A 24,673-nucleotide genomic window follows, 5' to 3' on the forward strand; every position below is an offset into this window, starting at 1 on the left:
TCCGGTCTGAAAACAGACTTGGGGTTATTTGTGTTTTAGGCTTTCCCCTGAGCGGCCAGGTAGGTATACTCACACATGTGAGGTACTTTTTTCATCGGGACACCTGTGGGAACGCGGGACGGTAGGCCATGTGTTCTTGGGGGCGTGTTTCGATGGGTGAGCCGAGCGAAATGTGCGGAAAATGCGTTTTTTTCCCACATTTCGGACTTTGCAGGGGTGTCTGGGTAATACATTCTGGGGCGATTTGGGCATATCATACCTCTGTGGATTCCCACAGGTGTCCTCTTTTCGGAAATGCATGGGGTTCCCTGTTCTCCCCGGTGGCTTGGACACCCGAGGCCCATATCTGTATGTTGTGCCGGTCGGCATAGCGTCTCAAATTCCCGTCTGAAAACAGACCTGGGATTACGTGTGTTTTAGGCTTTCCCCTTGGCGGCCAGGTAGGTGCACCCACACATGTGAGGTACCGTTTTCATCGGGACACCTGTGGGAACGCGGGACTGTAGGCCCTGTGTTGTTGGGGGCGTGTTTCGATGGGTGAGCTGAGCGAAATGTGCTGAAAATGCGTTTTTTCCCCCACATTTCGGACTTTGCGGGGGTGTTTGGGTAATAAATTCTCGGGCAATTTGGGCATATCATACCTCTGCGGATTCCCACGGGTGTCCTCTTTTCGGAAATGCATGGGGTTCCCTGTTCTCCCCGGTGGCTTGGACACCCGAGGCCCATATCTGTATGTTGTGGCGGTCGGCAGAGCGTCTCAAATTCCCGTCTGAAAACAGACCTGGGGTTACGTGTGTTTTAGGCTTTCCCCTTGGCGGCCAGGTAGGTGCACCCACACATGTGAGGTCCCATTTTCATCGGGACACCTGTGGGAACGCGGGACTGTAGGCCATGTATTGTTGGGGGCATGTTTCGATGGGTGAGCTGAGCGAAATGTGCGGAAAATGCGTTTTTTTCCCCACATTTCGGACTTTGCGGGGGTGTCTGGGTAATAAATTCTGGGGCAATTTGGGCATATCATACCTCTGCAGATTCCCACGCGTGTCCTCTTTTCGGAAATGCATGGGGTTCCCTGTTCTCCCCGGTGGCTTGGACACCCGAGGCCCATATCTGTATGTTGTGCCGGTCGGCAGAGCGTCTCAAATTCCGGTCTGAAAACAGACCTGGGGTTACGTGTGTTTTAGGCTTTCCCCTTGGCGGCCAGGTAGGTGCACCCACACATGTGAGGTAGCGTTTTCATCGGGACACCTGTGGGAATGCGGGACGGTAGGCCATGTGTTGTTGGGGGTGTGTTTCGATGGGTGAGCCGAGCGAAATATGCAAAAAGTGCGTTTTTTCCCACATTTCAGATTTGTGGGGGAGTCTGGGTAATAAATTCTGGGGCGATTTGGGCATACCATACCTCTGCGGATTCCCACGGGTGTCCTCTTTTCGGAAATGCATGGGGTTCCCTGTTTTCCCCGGTTGCTTGGACACCCGAGGCCCATATCTGTATGTTGTGCCGGTCTGCAGAGTGCCTCAATTTCCGGTCTGAAAACAGACCTGGGGTTAGGTGTGTTTTAGGCTTTTCCCTTGGCGGCCAGGTAGGTGCACCCACACATGTGAGGTACGGTTTTCTACGGGACACCTGCGGGAATGCGGGACAGTCGGCCATGTGTTGTTGGGGGTGTGTTTCGATGGGTGTGCCGAGCGAAATGTGCGGAAAATGCATTTTTTTCCCACATTTCGGACTTTGCGGGTGTGTCTGGGTAATAAATTCTGGGGCAATTTGGATATCCCATACCTCTGCGGATTCCCACGGGTGTCCACTTTTCCTAAATGCATGGGGTTCCCTGTTTTCCCCGGTTGCTTGGACACCCGAGGCGCATATCTGTATGTTGTGCCGGTCGGCAGAGCGTCTCAAATTCCGGTCTGAAAACAGACTTGGGGTTATTTGTGTTTTAGGCTTTCCCCTTAGCGGCCAGGTAGGTACACTCACACATGTGAGGTACTGTTTTCATCGGGACACCTGTGGGAACGCGGGACGGTAGGCCATGTGTTCTTGGGGGCGTGTTTCGATGGGTGAGCCGAGCGAAATGTGCAGAAAATGCATTTTTTTCCCCACATTTCGGATTTGCGGGGGTGTCGGGGTAATACATTCTGGGGCAATTTGGGCATATCATACCTCTGCGGATTCCCACGGGTGTCCTCTTTTCGGAAATGCATGGGGTTCCCTGTTCTCCCCGGTGGCTTGGACACCCGAGGCCCATATCTGTATGTTGTGCCTGTCGGCAGAGCGTCTCAAATTCCCGTCTGAAAACAGACTTGGGGTTACTAGTGTTTTAGGCTTTCCCTTTGGCGGCCAGGTAGGTGCACCCACACATGTGAGGTACCGTTTTCATCGGGACACCTGTGGGAAGGGGGGACGGTAGGCCATGTGTTGTTGGGGGCGTGTTTCGATGGGTGAGCCGAGCGAAATGTGCGGAAAATGCATTTTTTTCCCACATTTCGGAATTTGCGGGGGGGTCTGGGTAATAAATTCTGGGGCGATTTGGCATATCATACCTCTGCGGATTCCCACGGGTGTCCTCTTTTTGAAAATGCATGGGGTTCCCTGTTTTCCCCGGTGGCTTGGACACCCGAGGCCCATATCTGTATGTTGTGCCGGTCGGCAGAGCGTCTCAAATTCCCGTCTGAAAACAGACTTGGGGTTACTTGTGTTTTAGGCTTTCCCCTTGGCGGCCAGGTAGGTGCACCCACACATGTGAGGTACCGTTTTCATCGGGACACCTGTGGGAACCCGGGACTGTAGGCCATGTGTTGTTGGGGGCGTGTTTCGATGGGTGAGCTGAGCGTAATGTGCGGAAAATGCGTTTTTTCCCCCACATTTTGGACTTTGCGGGGGTGTCTGGGTAATAAATTCTGGGGCAATTTGGGCATATCATACCTCTGCGGATTCCCACAGGTGTCCTCTTTTCGGAAATGCATGGGGTTCCCTGTTCTCCCCGGTGGCTTGGACACCCGAGGCCCATATCTGTATGTTGTGCCGGTCGGCATAGCGTCTCAAATTCCCGTCTGAAAACAGACCTGGGGTTACGTGTGTTTTAGGCTTTCCCCTTGGCAGCCAGGTAGGTGCACCCACACATATGAGGTACAGTTTTCATCGGAACACCTGTGGGAACGCGGGACTGTAGGCCATGTGTTGTTGGGGGCGTGTTTCGATGGGTGAGCTGAGCGAAATGTGCGGAAAATGCGTTTTTTTCCCCACATTTCGGACTTTGCGGGGGTGTCTGGGTAATAAATTCTGGGGCAATTTGGACATATCATACCTCTGCGGATTCCCACGGGTGTCCTCTTTTCGGAAATGCATGGGGTTCCCTGTTCTCCCCGGTGGCTTGGACACCCGAGGCCCATATCTGTATGTTATGCCGGTCGGCAGAGCGTCTCAAATTCCCGTCTGAAAACAGACCTGGGGTTACGTGTGTTTTAGGCTTTCCCCTTGGCGGCCAGGTAGGTGCACCCACACATGTGAGGTACCATTTTCATCGGGACACCTGTGGGAACGCGGGACTGTAGGCCATGTATTGTTGGGGGCATGTTTCGATGGGTGAGCTGAGCGAAATGTGCGGAAAATGCGTTTTTTTCCCCACATTTCGGACTTTGCGGGGGTGTCTGGGTAGAAAAATCTGGGGCAATTTGGGCATATCATACCTCTGCAGATTCCCACGGGTGTCCTCTTTTCGGAAATGCATGGGGTTACCTGTTCTCCCCGGTGGCTTGGACACCCGAGGCCCATATCTGTATGTTGTGCCGGTCGGCAGAGCGTCTCAAATTCCGGTCTGAAAACAGACCTGGGGTTACGTGTGTTTTAGGCTTTCCCCTTGGCGGCCAGGTAGGTGCACCCACACATGTGAGGTACCGTTTTCATCGGGACACCTGTGGGAATGCGGGACGGTAGGCCATGTGTTGTTGGGGGTGTGTTTCGATGGGTGAGCCGAGCGAAATATGCAAAAGGTGTGTTTTTTTCCCACATTTCAGATTTGCGGGGGAGTCTGGGTAATAAATTCTGGGGCGATTTGGGCATACCATACCTCTGCGGATTCCCACGGGTGTCCTCTTTTTGGAAATGCATGGGGTTCCCTATTTTCCCCGGTTGCTTGGACACCCGAGGCCCATATCTGTATGTTGTGCCGGTCTGCAGAGTGCCTCAAATTCCGGTCTGAAAACAGACCTGGGGTTAGGTGTGTTTTAGGCTTTCCCCTTGGCGGCCAGGTAGGTGCACCCACACATGTGAGGTACGGTTTTCTACGGGACACCTGCGGGAATGCGGGACAGTAGGCCATGTGTTCTTGGGGGTGTGTTTCAATGGGTGTGCCGAGCGAAATGTGCGGAAAATGCATTTTTTTCCCACATTTCGGACTTTGCGGGTGTGTCTGGGTAATAAATTCTGGGGCAATTTGGATATCCCATACCTCTGCAGATTCCCACGGGTGTCCTCTTTTCGTAAATGCATGGGGTTCCCTGTTTTCCCCGGTTGCTTGGACACCCGAGGCGCATATCTGTATGTTGTGCCGGTCGGCAGAGCGTCTCAAATTCCGGTCTGAAAACAGACTTGGGGTTATTTGTGTTTTAGGCTTTCCCCTTAGCGGCCAGGTAGGTACACTCACACATGTGAGGTACTGTTTTCATCGGGACACCTGTGGGAACGCGGCACAGTATGCCATGTGTTCTTGGGGGCGTGTTTCGATGTGTGAGCCGAGTGAAATGTGCAGAAAATGCATTTTTTTCCCCACATTTCGGACTTTGCGGGGGTGTCTGGGTAATACATTCTGGGGCGATTTGGGCATATCATACCTCTGTGGATTTCCACAGGTGTCCTCTTTTCGGAAATGCGTGGGGTTCCCTGTTTTCCCCGATGGCTTGGACACCCGAGGCCCATATCTGTATGTTGTGCCAGTCAGCACAGCGTCTCAAATTCTGGTCTGAAAACAGACTTGGGGTTACTTGTGTTTTAGGCTTTCCCCTTGGCGGCCAGGTAGGTGTATCCACACATGTGAGGTACCATTTTCATTGGGACACCTGTGGGAACGGGGGACTGTAGGCCATGTGTTGTTGGGGGCGTGTTTCGATGGGTGAGCTGAGCGAAATGTACGGAAAATGCATTTTTTTACCCACATTTCGGATTTGCGGGGGTGTCGGGGTAATAAATTCTGGGGCAATTTGGGCATATCATACCTCTGCGGATTCCCACGGGTGTCCTCTTTTCGGAAATGCATGGGGTTCCCTGTTCTCCCCGGTGGCTTGGACACCCGAGGCCCATATCTGTATGTTGTGCCGGTCGGCAGAGCGTCTCAAATTCCCGTCTGAAAACAGACTTGGGGTTACTTGTGTTTTAGGCTTTTTCCTTGGCGGCCAGGTAGGTGCATCCACACATGTGAGGTACCGTTTTCATCGGGACACCTGTGGGAAGGGGGGACGGTAGGCCATGTGTTGTTGGGGGCGTGTTTCGATGGGTGAGCCGAGCGAAATGTGCGGAAAATGCATTTTTTTCCCACATTTCGGAATTTGCGGGGGGGTCTGGGTAATATATTCTGGGGCGATTTGGCATATCATACCTCTGCGGATTCCCACGGGTGTCCTCTTTTTGAAAATGCATGGGGTTCCCTGTTTTCCCCGGTGGCTTGGACACCCGAGGCCCATATCTTTATGTTGTGCCGGTCGGCAGAGCGTCTCAAATTCCGGTCTGAAAACAGACTTGGGGTTCCTTGTGTTTTATGCTTTCCCCTTGGTTGCCAGGTAGGTGCACCCACACATGTGAGGTACCGTTTTCATCGGGACACCTCTGGGAACGCGGGACGGTAGTCCATGTGTTGTTGGGGGCGTGTTTCGATGGGTGAGCCGAGCGAAATGTGCGGAAAAATGCGTTTTTTTCCCACATTTCGGACTTTGCGGGGGGGTCTGGGTAATAAATTCTGGGGCGATTTGGCATATCATACCTCTGCGGATTCCCACGGGTGTCCTCTTTTTGAAAATGCATGGGGTTCCCTGTTTTCCCCAGTGGCTTGGACACCTGAGGCCCATATCTTTATGTTATGCCGGTCGGCAGAGCGTCTCAAATTCCAGTCTGAAAACAGACTTGGGGTTCCTTGTGTTTTATGCTTTCCCCTTGGTGGCCAGGTAGGTGCACCCACACATGCGAGGTACCGTTTTCATCGGGACACCTCTGGGAACGCGGGACGGTAGTCCATGTGTTGTTGGGGGCGTGTTTCGATGGGTGAGCCGAGCGAAATGTGCGGAAAATGCGTGTTTTTCAGACATTTCGGACTTTGCGGGGGTGTCTGGGTAATAAATTCTGGGGCGATTTGGGCATAACATACCTCTGCGGATTCCCACGGGTGTCCTCTTTTCAGAAATGCATGAGGTTCCCTGGTTTCCCCGGTGGCTTGGACACCCGAGGCCCATATCTGTATGTTGTGCTGGTCGGCAGAGCGTCTCAAATTCCGATCTGAAAACAGACTTGGGGTTACTTGTGTTTTAGTCTTTCCCCTTGGCGGCCAGGTAGGTGCACCCACACATGTGAGGTACCGTTTTCATCGGGACACCTGTGGGAACGTGGGACGGTAGGCCAGGTGTTGTGTTTGTCTGGTTTTCATAACGTTTTGACCCATTTGCTGGTGGCCTTTGTCACACAACCCTTTCATTTCCCAAATGTGACCGACACTTAGACGCAGCTTTAGGCACGATACACTTTTGTAACCTGCACAAGTCACCTACCCTTGAAAAGGTCTGCCTGTGCTCTTTCAAAAAATGTATGCTTGCCGTTCCTCACTACATTGTTTTTCCCGATTTACACATGCTAAGTGCGTCTGTTCAGGCCATGAGTTTAAAACTCCTGTGTACCATGGCTCAGTGTTTGGCTTGTGGTATTGCTTGTTTTGTAAAACACTACAAACAATGTGTGCTCTCCTAACTGCAAGAGTCGGGGGAATGTAGCAGAGCATTCCTTTTCTCAAAATTCATAGAAGCCATTGCCGTACCAAGCCAACCATGTCCAACACATAACTTTTATTTCGGTCATTTTCCCGCTTTTCCCCCAATCTATGGCAGTTTCCTCTACCTAGTTGTTGCCTGACCTACGCAAATCACCCCTTCCGAAACTTGGAATTTTGTCTACTTTTCAGAAATACTTGCCTTTCTGTCCTCCAATTCGGCTTTCCTACCCTTTTCTTCCATTCCGTCCATGCATGTCCAATTGGCAAAAATGGCCAAAATCGCCTACCTCTCACAAAACAGTTGATAACCACATCAAAATATTTTTTTTTCGTTTCCACTCAAACTGTTCTTGAAAGCCAGGAAATTGGGGAATTCAGCACAGCAAACCATTCGTTCCTAGCTCTTACAAGGTAAAAACCACAGACTTCTTTGTACATCATTATATTGGCATTTTTTGAAAAAACCCAATATTTTCGCCCTTTTTGCTTATTTTCTCTCACCCCTATACAGCAACCTAGGATTCATGGGTGGCGTTACAACCGCCTACATGTGGGAAAAAAAGGACCAAATTTGGCCGAGATACCTCATGTAACAAAAAAGTTACAAGCCATTGAATGGCCACATACCGAAATCACCAAAAAAAGGCCCTGGCAATGGGGAGAAATACCCATGGCACTTAAGGGGTTAGTAGTGGGGGGGAAATGTCTACAAATATGTTTTGCTTTGTCATCCTAGGATTGAGAGATAAACCATAGCGACTAACCAAGGAGGATTACCCGGGGACCGGGAGGAAAGATCCGAGGGGCCTGCAGTATCGCTCAATACTCACATCAGGACTGGCGAGGAGAACCGAGTAATCCACCCCTGATGGAGGAAAAGATCCTGAAATTTGCCAATTGTGGAATCAGAAGAGATGAGGCTGACATCCCAGTCTTGCGAGTTTCCATTGATGGACGATCAACGCCAATTCCAAGAGGGGGGCTTGTGGGATGGTTCAACCCACTAGTCCAGGCCCTGCAACATTACTGTGCATTGCTGGCAGCAGAAACCTCAGAAATGGCCACTGGAAAGCATGTTGCTCGCTAACATCACCCAAAATTGCGCAGTAAAATCTGAAAAATAGCCTGCCATCCACTTTTGCCTATGTCAGTGGTAACACCAGAGACCACTGCCAAAACCCATCATTTGGCTGCCCACAGAGCAAAATCATTGCAAAAGAAACACAGAGCTGTTTTAAAAATCCATTCTTTCCCTGGCTGTCAAGATTGCAGAAATCATGGCTCACAAACCACACAAAAAGATCCAACCTCCTTGGTGGGTGTTCCACATTATTCTACTGCAAGAATCCGCATAAATACTATGTCAGCAAGAATCATATGTCATCAGAACAAAAACCACTTTTAAAGATACTTGATGGAAAGAAATCTGTCAAAAATGGGGGCAGTACCATTACTCGCCTCCGACAGGCGCTGGCGATCTCTAAATCTGACCGGAGAACTTGTGTCTTCAGAAGCTAAATATGTCAAAGAAGGGATTTCCATCAAAATGCCATATAGAGTGCCACACATTGATTTCATGTTGAAAAAGACTGGAATTAAAGATATGTTTGATTATTTTAAATTTATAAATGTAATGTTTTCACAAGGAACTATGTTACAATTGACCATAAGACAACCTAATTCAGCTAAAACTTCCAAGATGCTGCTTCGTGCCCAAAAATCAGCAAAGGGAGCGGTTCCCAAGTCAAAATGGCCGTCGTGCCTGTGACCGATACAACGCCAGCCTCTAGGATGCCGGATTGGCCCCCACACCTCGCCGCAACCTCCTCTCCTGCTTTAAAGGGAGAGGAGGCTCGCCGTGAGGCAAAGCCGCGGAGGGAAGGCCAGGAGAAAAGGCTGTCATCCCTCTTAGCAGCTCCGCTGCGAGGGATCATCAATACTGCAGTCGAGTCGTCCTCTACTCCTGCACTCTGACCTCCCACCCACCCGATGCCGACTTCGTCAACATCAGCTGCTACGTGCCCAAAAATAAACAAAGGGAGCCGTTCCCAAGTCAAAATGGCTGCCGTGCCTGTGACCGATACAACGCCAGCCTCCAGGATGCCGGATTGGCCCCCACACCTCGCCGCAACCTCCTCTCCTGCTTTAAAGGGAGAGGAGGCTCGCCGCGAGCCAAAGCCGTGGAGGGAAGGCCAGGAGAAAAGGCTGTCATCCCTCTTAGCAGCTCTTCGCTGCTCGTCAGCGCTCAATGGCGCCCAACGCATTAAGAGAGGTAAGGCTCAGAGTGCACTCCCTCACATGCCGCTTACACCTGTCCATATGTATGGCCATCACTGCTATGAGCCCCCCACCCACACACACCCCGCTCCCCTACCTGTGAGGAACCTAACCTCCGTCTATGAGCACGCAAAATGCCAGTTCCGATGAGATACTGCGCTCCGCCCACTAACATCTGCAACTTCAGAGTTGCAAGCAGGTTTCCACGCGAAGCCAGCCACCGACACACTCATGCACGTGGATCAAAACACTCTCTCAGATTCGCACCTCTCACTGAACATTACTGTGCAACAACGCCTACGCTTAATGCCGAGACTCAAAAGCATTACAGGGAGGTTACTACTCACTATTGTTACCTTGCCTGCTATCATGGTTCCGCACTCCTTGCACACAGTGATGCTGCTACTGTGCCCATGCCCAGTGATTTGTCTGCACCTATTGTTGTTACCACTGTGCCCATGCCCATTGAACTGCCTGCACCTATTGTTGTTACCACTGTGCCCATGCACACTGAACTGCCTGCACCTATTGTTGTTACCACTGTGCCCATGCCCATTGAACTGCCTGTATCTCGTGCCACACCACGACCCACCCCACAGCTTCCAGCCCATACGCTAAAGTGTGCACTAGTTAATGCTTGCTCTATTCCTGCGCATCCCCTCGACATTCACGATCTGATCACCAAAGACAATCTAGACATACTTGCCATCACGGAAACCTGGTTAAACGATAGCTCAGAACCTGCCCTCTCCCTAGCCATCCCTGCAGACTGTGCTATCTTCAGGAAAGACTGCACTAACCAGAGAGGAGGGTGCGTCGCCCTCATAGCCAAGAATTCACTTAGCATTAGGGAAACACCAGCACACCAGGGACTAACTGGACTCAACTGTGACTACCTCTCACTTAAAATCAATGTGTCTCACACCTGCACCATCAATATGCATATTGTACACCGACCACCTGGCCCCTGCACTGACTTCCAAGATTGCATTGTCCAGGCACTATCGGACAACATTAAAAAAAACATCCCAAACCATCCTCTTGGGTGACCTCAACCTAGGCCTTAATGACCCTAAAGACCAGCACGCCAAAGCGCTTAACAAAGCCCTTCACTACCACTATTACTGAACCCGCCCACATCAAAGGACGCACCCTGGACTGGATTAGCCAGCACAACTGCTTCATCCTGGTCACCGCCAATACCCACATCCCGTGGTCCGACCACCACTATATCCAATTCAACCTCGCCACTAAAAAAGGCTCTGTACCCACTCTGACACCCTGCCCAGCTGCACTCGCCAGGAGTTCACGTAAACTTGCAGTAGAAAATCTGGCGCCATTCCTAATGGTCCCCGCGCTACAAAAGCCCACTTCCAACAACCCAGAAACTCTTGCAAGCACCTTCAAAAGCATCATCACCAAAGCTATAGACGCAATTGCACCCCTAACCTTCAAGAAAGCCAAGAAAATAAAGCACTCCAATTCCTGGTTCTCCAATGAGCTACTTAAGAAGCGCTCAGAAAAAAGATCCGCCCTCTCCACCTGGAAAGCCAACCCCTCAGAAACAAATAGGGAGGCTTTCAAAATTATCTCCAGGTCATATAAAAACAATGTCTTCAAAGCCAAAGCCCTTTCATTTAACACTAGAATCAATGACGCCAAATCCAACTCCAAGGAAATATTCTCCATCTTCAGAGAATTGGAAAAACCCTCTACTCCTCCTCCTATGCTTATCAAGGATGCCAAATGGTGAAACAGCATTCAATCTGCAATGCTTGACAAACTCGACACCCTGCAGGCCAAAATCATTGGCCACCAAAAAATGCTGGAAAAGGTAATAGCTAGCCAGCATAGTAAAGTGCATGTCTCACCAGTACAAAAATCCTCTCCCCCATTTGAATTCAGAGACATCACTGAATCAGAGACCATCACCCTGCTTAAATCTATTAAACCCTCCAATTGTAAAGGTGATGCCTGCCCTGCCCAACTTATCAAAGACTCCTCTCACGCCCTGGCTCCCTTTATCACTGCCTTCATTAATGCCTCCTTTAGATCAGGCCTTGTCCCTAAAGATCTCAAAGAAGCCTGGGTACGCCCATTAATCAAAAAGCCAACACTCAACCCCACTGTCCCCGGTTACTACAGGCCAATCACCACAGTCCCTTCCTGCTAAAAATTCTCGACAAAGCAGCCTATATGCAAGCCCAAAAACACCTCGAGGAGAACCAACTTTTAGGCCTGCGCCAATCAGGTTTCCGCCCAAGACATGGTACGGAATCAGCCCTCCTCGATCTGAAAAACCAAATGGACGACTTGAGGGACTTAGGCAAACCTGCACTTCTCCTACTCCTCGACTTATCCGCTGCGTTCGACTTGGTCGGCCACAACACGCTGTGCCGTCACCTTGCTTCTGCAGCTAACTTCTCTCACAAAGCATGAGACTGGATCACCTCCTTTCTCCAAGGCAGGGCTATGAAGGTTTTCTCGGACTCGGTCACTGCTGCCCCGAGCCTACTTACATGTGGAGTCCAACAAGGGTCTTGCATAGCACCTACACTCTATAACCTGTTCACCAGGCCACTGTTCAGCATTTTGGATGCCATGGGCATATCATACACCAATTATGTGGATGATACGCAGGTATTAATCCCTCTCACTCGTAACTACAAGACTGACATGGCCAATCTTACTGATATTTACTCAACTATCCAATCTTGGATGTCTGACAACTGGCTTTGTTTAAATAGCGAAAAACAGAACTCCTACTCATCGGCTCACCTACCACCCTGGGTAACCTCAGTCAGGATTACTCATCCTTCACCATCGACAATACACCCATTAAAGTTTCTGACCACGTCAAAACACTGGGCGTATACCTAGACTCTAACCTCAATATGGACAGACAAGTAAATGCCATCTCCACCTCATCAGCATACTACGCCAACATCATTAATGCAGCCAGACTATTCCTCTCACAACATAACTGCCTTACCATAGCCAGAGCCATCATTGGCTCTAGACTAGATTACTGCAACGCACTACTATCCGGGACGTCGTGCAAAAACATTTCTAAACTGCAAATAGCACAAAACAATGCCCTCAGGGCAGCCACTGGGACTTCAAGGAAAGAACACATCTCAGAAATCAGGAGACAAGTTCATTGGCTCCCTGTCAAACAGAGAATTACGTTCAAAACTCTTTCACTGGCACACAAATGCCTCCATGACACGGCCCCTCCATACCTTGTTTAGTTTAGTTTAGTTTAGTTTATTATTTGTATAGCGCCGCCTGGCCCTAGGGCATCCAGGCGCTTGCGATGAATACAACAAGAATAATGAATACAACAAGAATAATGCAGCAGAAATGTACAAATCGATTACATATTTACAAATTTACAGTCTTGGTGCATGCTAGTGAGGTAGGGCTAGGCAGTTTCTTTGGATAGAAGCCAAGTTTTGGTGTTGTGTCTAAATCTGTGAAAGGACGGTTCTGATCTCAGCTCGAGTGGAAGTGAATTCCAAAGTTTGGAGGCAAGCACGGGGAAGCTGGAGCCACCTGCTTTTTGGAGCTTAAATCTTGGGATATTTAAGCAGTGTGTTTGAGCTGATCTGGTAGGGCGCGCTGGGGTGTGGTGCTTGAGGTTGTCGGATAGGTATCTGGGTGCTTGGTTAGCTAGGCATTTGTGTGTGAGTGAGATGGTTTTATGTTCAATTCTTTGTGGTATGGATAGCCAATGGCAGGTGCGTCTGGCGTCCGAGATGTGTTCATGTTTGGGTATGTTCAGGGCTGCTCGCAAGGCGTTGTTTTGTATGACTTGTAGTTTGTTGATGTTTTTCTGACTGGTTCCCAAGTATAGCGCATTGCAGTAGTCAACTTTGGAAAGGACTAGCGCTCTGGCTAAGGTGATGGAGTTGGATGGTGAGAGGTAAGGTCTGCTGGCATTGATGAGTTTACAAGTGTAAGCAGTGGCTGATGAGATGGAATTGATCTGTCTTGTCAGTGTGAGGGAGGAGTCGAGGTAGATTCCTAGGGTTTTGACGCTGTTAGAGACGATGATGTTATTGCCGTCTATAGTGAATGCTTGATAGAGTTTGTCGAGTTTATTAAGTCTGGGTTGGGAACCTAGGAGAAGAAGCTCGGTCTTGTCGTCATTAAGGCATAGGCCATGCTTGGCCATCCATTCTTGGATAATGGAATAAATGTTGTTGAGAGCAGTGAGGGCGGTGGAGTAGTCGCCTGTTAAAGGGATCAGTATTTGGGTGTCATCTGCGTAGTTGGTGTAGATGACACCCAAGCGGTCCAGTATGTCAAAGAGGGGTTTCGTGAATACATTGTATAGAGTGGGGGAGACGCAGGAGCCCTGGGGGACACCGCAAGTGACTGGGGCTGGGATGGCAGAGGCTGTGGGTGCGAAGACTCTCATGGATCTGTTGTTAAGGAAGGAATGGATCCATGCGTTGGCGTTATCTGAAAATTTGGCTGCTGAGGATAGATGTTTGCAGAGGATGTCGTGGTTGACCAGGTCGAAGGCGGCCGATAATTCAAGGAGGAGAAGGAGGGCTAGTTTACCATTGTCTTTAATGTTGTCCATTTGTGTCTTAAGGTCAATCAGGGCAGTCTCAGTGCCGTGTTTGGGGCGGAATCCTGATTGTCTGAGTCCTAGTAAGTTATTTTTCTCAAGGTGGTTCTGTATCTGGAGATAGGCAGCTCTGTCGAGGATTTTTAGTAGGAAGGGTACAGTCGTTATGGGTCTGTAGTTGGTGGGGACATTAGGGTCAAGGGTGGGCTTCTTAAGTAAAGGAAGAACCCAGGAGTCCTTGAGGTTGTTGGGCACTATGTTGGAGGTGAAAGATGCGTTGATGAGGGATGTGATGAAGGGAGCAAGTTGTTTGGCTGCATCTTTAATGATAGGGGCTGGGCAAGTGTCGCCTTGGCATTTGGACGGTTTAAGAGAGTAGATTATTTCTTCAACCTCTTTAATGGTTATGGTGGAAAACTCATAGAGGTTATTGTCATCATTTTGGGGGGTGGTGTGGGTGTGTGTAGAGGGGGTGGTGTTATCGGAGAGGGTGAGGCTTTCTTTCTTTGTCAGGATTTTGGCTTGTAGCGTGGCAATTTTGCCTAGGAGTGCTTCCTGGATGTTCGTGCACCAGTGGATGTCTTTGTTGCAAGTGTCTGGAATGGGGGAGGGTGATTCGAGTTCTCTCAGGATATTGAAGAGCTCTTTGGTATTAGATTTGGCGTTGCTGATTCTTTCATTGTACATGTTTTTTTAGACTGGATGATGGCTGATTTATAGATGTTCGATGCCAGTGCGTAGGATGTCTTATTAATAGTGGATGGTGACTGTTTCCATGCTAATTCAGCTTGTCTTTTGGCTTTGCGGAGTGTTTTAAGTTTGGGGGTGAACCAGGAATTGAGGTGTGCTCGTGGTTTGGCTTTACGAAGCTTGAGTGGTGCTATGGTGTTTATGGCCTTAAGGATAGTTGTGTTGTATAAATCTACTAATTCAGTAGGGTTGGTCATGGTGGGTGAGAAGTCGATGATGGGTTGGAGTAGCGGGAGGAGTTTCTCTAGTGTGATATTTTTGTTGTTTCTTGTGAGTGTGGGTGGGGCATTGGAGGAGGGCACTGGTGTTTGAGTGCCTTTGTTGATGGTGAAGGTAATAAGGTGGTGATCGGTCCAGGCGCATGGAGTGTTGGAGAGGATGGTAGTGTTGCAATTGAGGTCAGCTATCCAGTCAAGGATGCGGCCTTTGTTGTGTGTGGGTTGTGCAATATGGTGGGTGAGTCCTAATTCTGAGATAGTGTTGGCGATAGTGTGAGCTTTGTCATCTTTCTCATCATTGAGACCTAGATTAAAGTCTCCTAGGATGAGTAGTCGAGAGTTAGGTTTGATATTGTTAGAGAGTAGAAGGGCTATGTCGTCATTAAAGGATAGTATGGGGCCTGGCGGTCTGTAAATGAGGTGGATGGTGATAGTGCTTGTGTGCGTTGTGGATAGTTTGAGGGTGAGTAATTCCGCTGATGTCAGTGATTGGTTTTGTATGTGTCTAATGTTGATGGAACTTTTTGCAATAACGGCTACTCCACCACCTTTGGCTGTTTGTCTGTCTGCACGGTAGATGGTATAGTCATTGGGTATAGCAAGTGATAGAGAGGGGCCAGATGCTGGGTGGAGCCAGGTCTCTGTAATAGCTATGAAGTCGAGATCATTGACGGTAATAATGTCGGCAATGTCTAAGGCATGGGCGACTACAGATCTCGCATTGATGAGTGCACCTTTAATGGTTTCGGTGGTGATGCATGATTTTTTGGTGTGGGTGCGGGGGGAGGGTGCGATCAGGCCGTGTGATATCTGGTCTGTCGGAAGTGTAGGGCGTGTGCAGTGAGGGGCAGATTTGGTTAAGGTTATGTTTTGTTTGTTGCCTAGATTGGGGAAGGATGCGGGTGTGTGTGTTCTGGATCTGAGTCGGGTGAATCTCGATAATCCTGAGCAGGGATAGGATCTGCTGGTAGTGAGGTTCGTGATAGTGGGTTGGCCGATGGGAGTAGTTTGTGATGCTTCTTGGGGGCTAGGGGTGTCTGCTATGCGATGAGAGTCAATGGAGGAGGTAGGCTGGAAGGGGTTGATGTTGGGTAGGAAGGGGGTAGGGCAGGGTATGGGATAATGTCTGGGGCAGGCTAGTCTGCTGAGGCCATTGGGGTGTAAGCGAAAGTGTGGCCCTGTACAAGGGGTGTCATGGGGGACCAGGCAGAATGGGAACATAATGAGGAAGGTCCAGGTTATCATGTCTGAGTTTAGAGGGAACTGACGCACAAAATCGTCAGAGAGAAGCTAGTGCGCAATGTTAGTACACAATGGTGCTGTAGTGAGGGTACTAGCGCAGAGAATCGGAGAAATGCTAGTGCACAGTGCTGATACCCAGTACTAATACACAGTGTACTCTAAGCGACCATAAGGCACTACACAATGTCACAGTAGTCTCTAAGCGACCATAAGGCACTACACAATGTCACAGTAGTCTCTAAGCGACCATAAGGCACTACACAATGTCACAGTAGTCTCTGAGCGACCATAAGGCACAACACAAGTGGTCACAGTGGTCTCTACGCGACCATAAGGCACTACACAATGTTACAGTGGTCTCTAAGCGACCATAAGGCACTACACAATGTCACAGTGGTCTCTAAGCGACCATAAGGCACTACACAATGTCACAGTAGTCTCTGAGCGACCATAAGGCACAACACAAGTGGTCACAGTGGTCTTTACGCGACCATAAGGCACTACACAATGTGAGCAGTAGTCTGTGTTATACCGTACTGCGAGAACAGGGTTCAGTGAAGGCTTGAAACAGTTCAGGTTACTGGCTGGAACAGTTGAAAAAAGGTTGCTGTAAGGGGCGGTATGTTTACCCCAGAGGAGATGGGCAGGGGATCTAGCCCTATGCTCGGTGGCGTATACAGGCTAGAGATAGGCACAGTGCACAGTGCCTTCGAGGTGGGCCGGTTCGGAACCTGCTGGCTTGTGGTTGGCTCGCAATAGAGGAGAGGGGCCAATCACGATGTTTGCAGGGTTGCGGGGCCGGATGGAGGGCTAAAGATGCGGCGGACAGCCATCTTTAAATGGTGTGGACCTCAGGGCTTCGATTGGTGGCTGGATGCACTTTGAGTGCATTAATGGGGCAGATCCTGGCAGGAAAGGCCGCACTGGGCAACGCTGGAGCAGTGCGGATATTACTAAATAATTTGCCGCGTGTTGCCTTCAAGACGCACGCTCGTGCTGTAGCTAGGGACTCGTGACATACCTGGTGTCAGCAGCTCCAGCAGTAGATGGAAGGAGCTCCTGCTCATGGTGGCTCTGGATTGGTAAGGGCAGAGTTTCTGGCCCCTGGCTCCGAACAGGCACCCAACAGGCCTTAGAATGGCCTTCGAGCTGGCCGCCGGCGTAATCCGCCTGCCGGCGGTTCCAGCTGATGAAATTAAGGCTCAGCCTCGGTTTCACGCCGCGCTGCGCCCGGCATGGGCGAGTCAGGCGCCGTGTGGGGACAGGGTCAGGCAGGCCCTGTCTGAGTTCCCCGCTTGGCGCGTGGTTCCTCTGCTGGGCTGGTGGTGCTGGGGGGGCTCCTGCCCTCGCCCCACGATGAGGAAGGGTGGAGTGGGGGGTTAGCAGGCACCCAACAGGCCTTAGAATGGCCTTCGAGCTGGCCGCCGGCGTAATCCGCCTGCCGGCGGTTCCAGCTGATGAAATTGAGGCTCAGCCTCGGTTTCACGCTGCGCTGCACCCGGCATGGGCGAGTCAGGCGCCGTGTGGTGACAGGGTCAGGCAGGCCCTGTCCGAGTTCCCCGCTCGGCGCGTGGTTCCTCTGCTGGGCTGGTGGTGCTGGGGGGGCTCCTGCCCTCGCCCCACGATGAGGAAGGGTGGAGTGGGGGGTTAGCAGGCACCCAACAGGCCTTAGAATGGCCTTCGAGCTGGCCGCCGGCGTAATCCGCCTGCCGGCGGTTCCAGCTGATGAAATTGAGGCTCAGCCTCGGTTTCACGCCGCGCTGCGCCCGGCATGGGCGAGTCAGGCGCCGTGTGGGGACAGGGTCAGGCAGGCCCTGTCCGAGTTCCCCGCTCGGCGCGTGGTTCCTCTGCTGGGCTGGTGGTGCTGGGGGGGCTCCTGCCCTCGCCCCACGATTGTGCAGAGGATTGGCAAACACACTGCCGCAAGACCCCTTAGGGAGGGTTACTCTAACCTTATCCAGATGCCCAAAACCAAAAAAGCCTGTGCAGGAGGATCCAGCTTCCCTACGATAGCTGCCTCTCAGTGGAATGCCCTCCCGCCCAGCCTCAGATCGATTCAGTCCCACCTTGCGTTCCGCAAAGCACTCAAAACACTACTCTTCATTTAACCAACATAACATGCTGTGTTTTTGTGTTTTTTGTCTGCTAAAAGAAAAATGTTATGACTACTGTATCCTGTAATTAAGAGACCTTTGGTCAGATGTAACCTCCCCACTGAAACTTCTTGCAAACTCTTGTAACAAGTGCCACGATGCCCCGGGCTGCACGTGCACTTTACAAATGCGAATAAATAAATAAATAAGATGCTTTCTTCTCCTGAGAACCTCCCACCTTGTTCATTCCCACCAAAAGGAGAGGATTTTGCATTGGCATGTTAATCAGAAGGGGAGGCGATTTCCTCTGCTGCCCTGAGCAAGAAACAATGGGTTCCTTGAACTGAATAGGAATTCTAATTCGGGTGTGACTGACAACAACTACTATGGCAGGAAGACAAGCCATGCGACCCTCTGACTCAGCCCAGCTTTGGAGGCGGGCCAGACTGGAAATGTGGATTGAAGTGGGAGTAAATGTATGTTTTAGAAAAATGCTTATAGAAAATTGTATTGAACTGACAAAAATATGAAACTTATAGGTTGTTAAAATGAAAAATGTGCCCACAGTTTAAAACTAATCTGGAATCTGTGCAATGTTCTGAGACTGAACTCTAGAAATTATTCATATTCCAGCCATTGTGTTTATGTTAGGAACATGAAAAATTACAGGAATATGCCCAGATGGGATATGTATGGATGTATAAAAATTGTTGCAGAACTAACATTGAGAAACCCACCAAAAGTGCGAAAAAGATGTCATTTATGAACTAAAGCTCGCAGGTAAATGAGAGTTGAACAGAAATGTACCTTAAGCAATCTGTCATGTAAATATGTATTATTAACAAGTTGTGCATCTTGGAAATATGTTTTTTTTGGGGAAACTTAGATTTCCTAAGTAAAAGCAAAGGGGAGGGATTTCCTTTTGACCATAAACACAGTGTCACTCTGACACATATGACAGACTGCTCCTTTCTCAAATCAGGAGAGGGGAAATTCTCTGACTGTTCAGATCCTTAGAGGGTTGGGCATAGATAATCAACCTCCCCACCCACTTTGGAAAATGGATAAATAGGGACTGTTGAGGACCCAGAAGGACACACACTTTCCACTCATCAATTGATTCCTTGGCGAAACACCCTGCAGGAAGATCCAGACTCCAGATCCAGACTCTAGAACCAGACTCTAGAACTTTGAAGCAGAGAGGCCTAATCCAAAAAGCTGAACTCTTCTCAGCTGGACTTCAGAATCTTAAGCAACCTGATTTTAACCCCTAAACTTCCAAGGGGCACCACAAAATCCAACAGCCTGGCTGAGCTGTTTTGCTGTTTTAGCTAAGAACCTCGTGCTAGAACCAGGATCCAGAACCAACCCATCAGATCCAGTCCAAGAGGCTGCGCAGACCATAGGGCGTTGCTGAGAGTAGAACCCAGTGCCTGAGACCTGTCCGGTGGCGAGAGAATCCCAGCCAAACCCTTGACCAGATCTTTGACGGGCCCATCCCATTCCAAAGCCATAGGAGTGAATATTTAGTATAGAACTGTCCATAGTCATCTCTTAGTTTAAAGTAATCCTATTCTATCAATGTCAACCTATCCAGAGCTGCATTATTGAATCTTGTGTCCATCCTGAATTCTTCTCATTATATAGTCTGTGATAATTGTAGCGATATTCATCTGTGCGCTGATATTTTCTGAAGAAAGTCAAGTGTCCTGGCGCACAACAATCAGGGTGGAAGGCGCCCTGTTCTGGTGGTTGTCCCGTTGGGTATCTTGTACTTTCATAGCCCCTTAGTATAAGTCCATATTGGTTCTGAATCTTTAAAGCGCAATCTTTCATTTTGAAATCTTGACTTTGTTTAAGAAAAATCTACCTTCACAAAAAACCTCTGTAACTTTTGAACCCTACGTCCTAGAAACGAAATTTAAATGTCATTTTGAAGCTAACACCCTCAGCTTTCAAACTAACACATTAACCTGAACCAATCCAAAGCAACTCTCACTAGTTCTGAATCCGTTTAGCAAATTAAAATCATTTTAGCATTTTCCCATTCATTGCAAATCACATTCAAAAGCATTTTGACCTGTTTTCAAAGCATTCTGTTCTCTCTAAGGAATCGGGATTGAAACTGCAATTGTGGATTGTTATTCCTGATACCTGTGTTCCCTCATTCATCTCTTCATATTGCATATTGGGGGGAGTGAGTAACAACAGGGGGGAAAGAGGGGGAAAGAGGGGAAAGAGTGATTATATTGTCTTTGGTTAAATTCATATCAAGTTTATTTCTGTGTTGCCTTCTTTCATATCACTGCACTTCATTCAACCCACTCAAAGTTATTCTCTACAACATTAATCTTCCTATTCCTACTCCTAATTGATTAAAGAGATTGTTGATATTGTAATATTACCCATTGCCGATCATTGTTCATATTCATAAGTGTGATATTCAGATATTGTTCAGATTCATAAAAGTGTGATACATATATATATATATATATATATATATATATATATATATATTGTTCAATTCTTCAAATAAATCTTTTAATTTGCAAAACAAACCTATTTCTTGGTTCAGTGAGACCGAGGGAATTCAAAGAGAGGGGCGTTATATAAGGGTACATCATCCAGAATGAAAAGAGCTTTGACATAAAAATATATCAATAAGTGTTTCCATTGGGCATCCCATACTAGGCATTGACTTAGTTGGAGTGCCGGATTGAAATCACTTACAGTCCCATGTCCATTGGCCAGCATGGTGAGAAGTGCAGATTTTGGTACACGCTCTTCCCAAAGTACCGCGAGGGCCGCACCCCAGTAAAGCAGGAGCGGTCCTTTTTCCCTTTCCACTATCTTTTGTCCACCACTACCTCATCGGGTATGGGTAAATAGGCACACACCATTCCACCAATGACATCCAAGACGTTAGCATCTAACACTCTCAGTTCTGCACAACACTTCATAGGCACTGTTACAAAATCAGCCTGCAAGTGGCCTGTCACTCGAAAGCACGTGCAGTAGAAAGTTCAGTAAAAGATTGCAAGATTTGTGCATCCACATGCCTCCACATCACCATAAATTTGAGGTATGAAAACTTTTTCTGCAGTATGTTTACCACTGGGTTATACATGTCTCTGCGCACGGTATCTGCCACTGAGTGTCCATTATGTTCTTTAAAAGCATACTATCTTTTTTTCCCGTCCCCTAACATCAAGTGGCACTTCAGTGGTATGTGCTTGCAACGTTTTCATTTACAGAAATCATACATTGTAATATCAAAACAGGAGCTCTCTACTTTCCCTCACAATGCTACGAAATGTTTTCCCCACTAACCCATCTCCTACATAAATCGTAAAGATATGCCACCAAAAGGCGCACTGCATGTATTTTACGAACCTAAAGCAAGTTTGCAGAAGGTCACTGTCTGCACAGCTGTGCTTCTGTCTAGGCTGCACTATTGCAACTGGCTTTTTTAAAAATCTGCCTGCTTCTACTATCTGCCCTCTGCAACGCATCCAGAAGAGGACTGCTTGACTTGGGATGGTATTTCCTCTGCACTGAAAAGTCTGCAATAGCTCCCAGTGGCTGCAAGGAATAAGGTGAAAACCCTCTGCATTATGCACAAGGCCTTCTGGGCCTTGGGACCTCAATATCTTCAACTCTCACTTACTATATATCTCTGTGCTCAAGCTCTTCCCACATGCGCCTCCTACTCCCCCAGGGTCAATCGCTTCTACAAGCAACCAGTTGGTGGTATATGTTTTTTTTTTGGCTAGGGCCTCCCTCTGCAACAGCCTCCCTGCCTCCCTGAAACTTGAGGAGAACCATCGCCGGTTCTGGAAGCACCTCAAAGCCTTTCACTTCGCGTCTGCTTCTTCTCCTCCTCTCCTCGGCTGACTGCCTGGTGTAAATTGATTCTGCACTGGGTACCTGGCGACTCTGCGATGTCGAGCCCATGCCACCTCCGCCCGCCAGCTGATCCCCTGTGCTGCCTTTCTAGCAAACCCCACACTTGGGGACTGTTTTATGTATCTGTAACACTTCCTGCACCACCTGATGTGTACACCGATCCTTGCACTTGGCACAAGCGGCCCGTATTTTTACTTATTGTAATTTCTTCTTCTACCCATGTACTGCACCTTCCCCTCACTCCACCCATGCAAGTGGGCGATGTAAGTCACACCTGGCCTATGTCTATGTCTATATGCTTGTAACGCGCCGAAAGCCTGCGGGCATCATGGCACGGCAAAACCGGTAATGCATAATTTACAGTTAGCACCACAACAGTCTCGCTTACCTAGCAAGGCCGCGAGTATTACTTGAAAGATGACGGTTTATTGGAATAGGAATGATTTCAGTGCTTTACTGAAGCTGAGATAGTTACCCTCTTGTCTCAGGGCAGCTGGTAGCTTGTTCCAACATTTTGCGGCCTGGACCGGAAAGATCTGCTGCGTCCTGACACCAACTTTACGCCGGGTATATTCAAAAGACCTGCATCTGCTGATCTAAAGCATCTCTGGGGAACATACAATGAGAATTGTTTTTTTGAAATAGCTTGGTGCCTCTCCAAAGAGGCATTTATGGACTATCGTCATAGCCTTGAACTTGACTCTGTCTTCTATTCTGAGCCAATGAAGCTCCTTTCTTCCTTCCAATATATTGCCTAGTAGAATCATTGTCTCTGTTCCCCCATCGTGTGTATCGATGCGCTTTACTAAATGTGTGCATAGGCGCATTACGCATGCCATAGCATACAATTGCACATCAAATAATATCATACACAGAATGCATTCATACCAGTAGGCTGCCAGCCACTTACCTTGTATACTGCACAGGTCTTTTTCTTCTGAAGTACCCCACTTACTGCACATTCAAAAAAAAATGATAGCTCACAAACAGCACTGCATTCATGTTACGCACTTTGAACAAGTACATACTGTTCATGCATACACCCAAGATGCCTGGCCATTACCTTGCCCACTTCCACCATAGCCTTCCGCACTTCTTTGTACAAAGAGACCTTCGACTACACCTTTTGCGTACAGACCACAACCACAAACCTCATTGAGGAGTGTCTTTCGCTCCACAGTCCCATTTCCATGGCTCCCATCGTGAAAGTGACAGAATATGCCACGTGTAATCCTGAAAGTACAGCATAATCCGTGGAGTGTTTGTGCTGGGGGGGGATTGGGAAACAGGGTAGGCGATTGGGTATAGTGGTCCCTTTGGAAAGGTTTGATTTTTTCTTTGTCTTTGTGTATTTCATGTGTGTTCTTTTTGTTTTTTATGTGCTTGTTTTTTCTCTTTGTATTACTTTCTGTTTGCTTCTCCTCATTAATTTGTTACTGAATTAAGGGCACGCTTTGTGTACAGTGTACAAGAAAATGGCACTGCCAATGACGGGCAAAGAAATGCCATTAGCATGAAAGCAGTGTATGTTTTGGAAATTCATGCTGTCATAGCGGGTGGATAACATGCCATCAGTGCACATAAATGCAGACATGCTTCTGTTCATAAGACACCTTCCAAGCTGCGTCTGGGGACAAATTACACCGGCATGGTCCCATACTCCTTTTGGGGGAATGGGTGAGAAAACGACCTCGGCAGTGGGAAAAATCTGCATCACTGCAGTCATCAACTTCTTCAGGTGACGGGGCAAACGTCCATACGACATGTAACCCAAATGTAGACCTCCATAATACACCACAACAACTTCACCAGTAACGATGGAGGTCACATATCTGCAAAGGTGAACCATCCCACCAAAATGCGCGCATCGAGACTGGCCCACAAAGTGTCCACTCCTTCGAAACCGAAATTAGCAGCAACACCTTTTTGCACGGCATACCTGTAGAGATCTTGTACACATGTATCACCCTTGAAACAGAACTGTGCGTCTCTACATGTCCACCAACCTCATTACACAGAGAGTATTGGGAGAAAGAAGTACCACCCCTGATTGTGAACTATACCTTTGACACATGATTCCATAATACCCACAGTTCCAGTTGCATGCCCACCATGCTGAGAATGGCAGGATGTGGCGCGTGCGCTTTCCCAGCTACAGTGAGTGCTGCACCCCAGTAAAGCAGGGACAGTCCTTCTCCCTTCTCCACTGTTCTTCTTCCAGCACTCCCTCATTGAGGATTGTGAAATTTGCACGCATGCATGCACCAATCACAGCCAAGAAGTCAGCATTCAACACTATAATTTCGTACAGCGAAACCACAATGTTAGCATTCTAAATCATCCAGAGCGGCACCCATCACATCTTTGACCATGCACAGAAGACTCTACTGCTTGCCGAAACCTATCACAGCATAATGGAGCCATGCATGAGGACATGTGGCCATAAACCACAATACACAAACTTAACATTGCCAGCAGCACTTCTACCCAACCAAAGCACCATAACACAGCAATGCATGGAAACATTTCACAGTTAGCAGATTCCACAAACATGCCACTGACTCCGCCACCCCTACCCACTTCCATGCACAAAGTATTATGTCACTGGCAACCAAACCGCACAATCCTCACAACATT

The sequence above is a fragment of the Ambystoma mexicanum genome, chromosome 10, assembly GCF_040938575.1.
Source record: "Ambystoma mexicanum isolate Mex_15411 chromosome 10, UKY_AmexF1_1, whole genome shotgun sequence".
NCBI lineage: Eukaryota > Metazoa > Chordata > Amphibia > Caudata > Ambystomatidae > Ambystoma > Ambystoma mexicanum.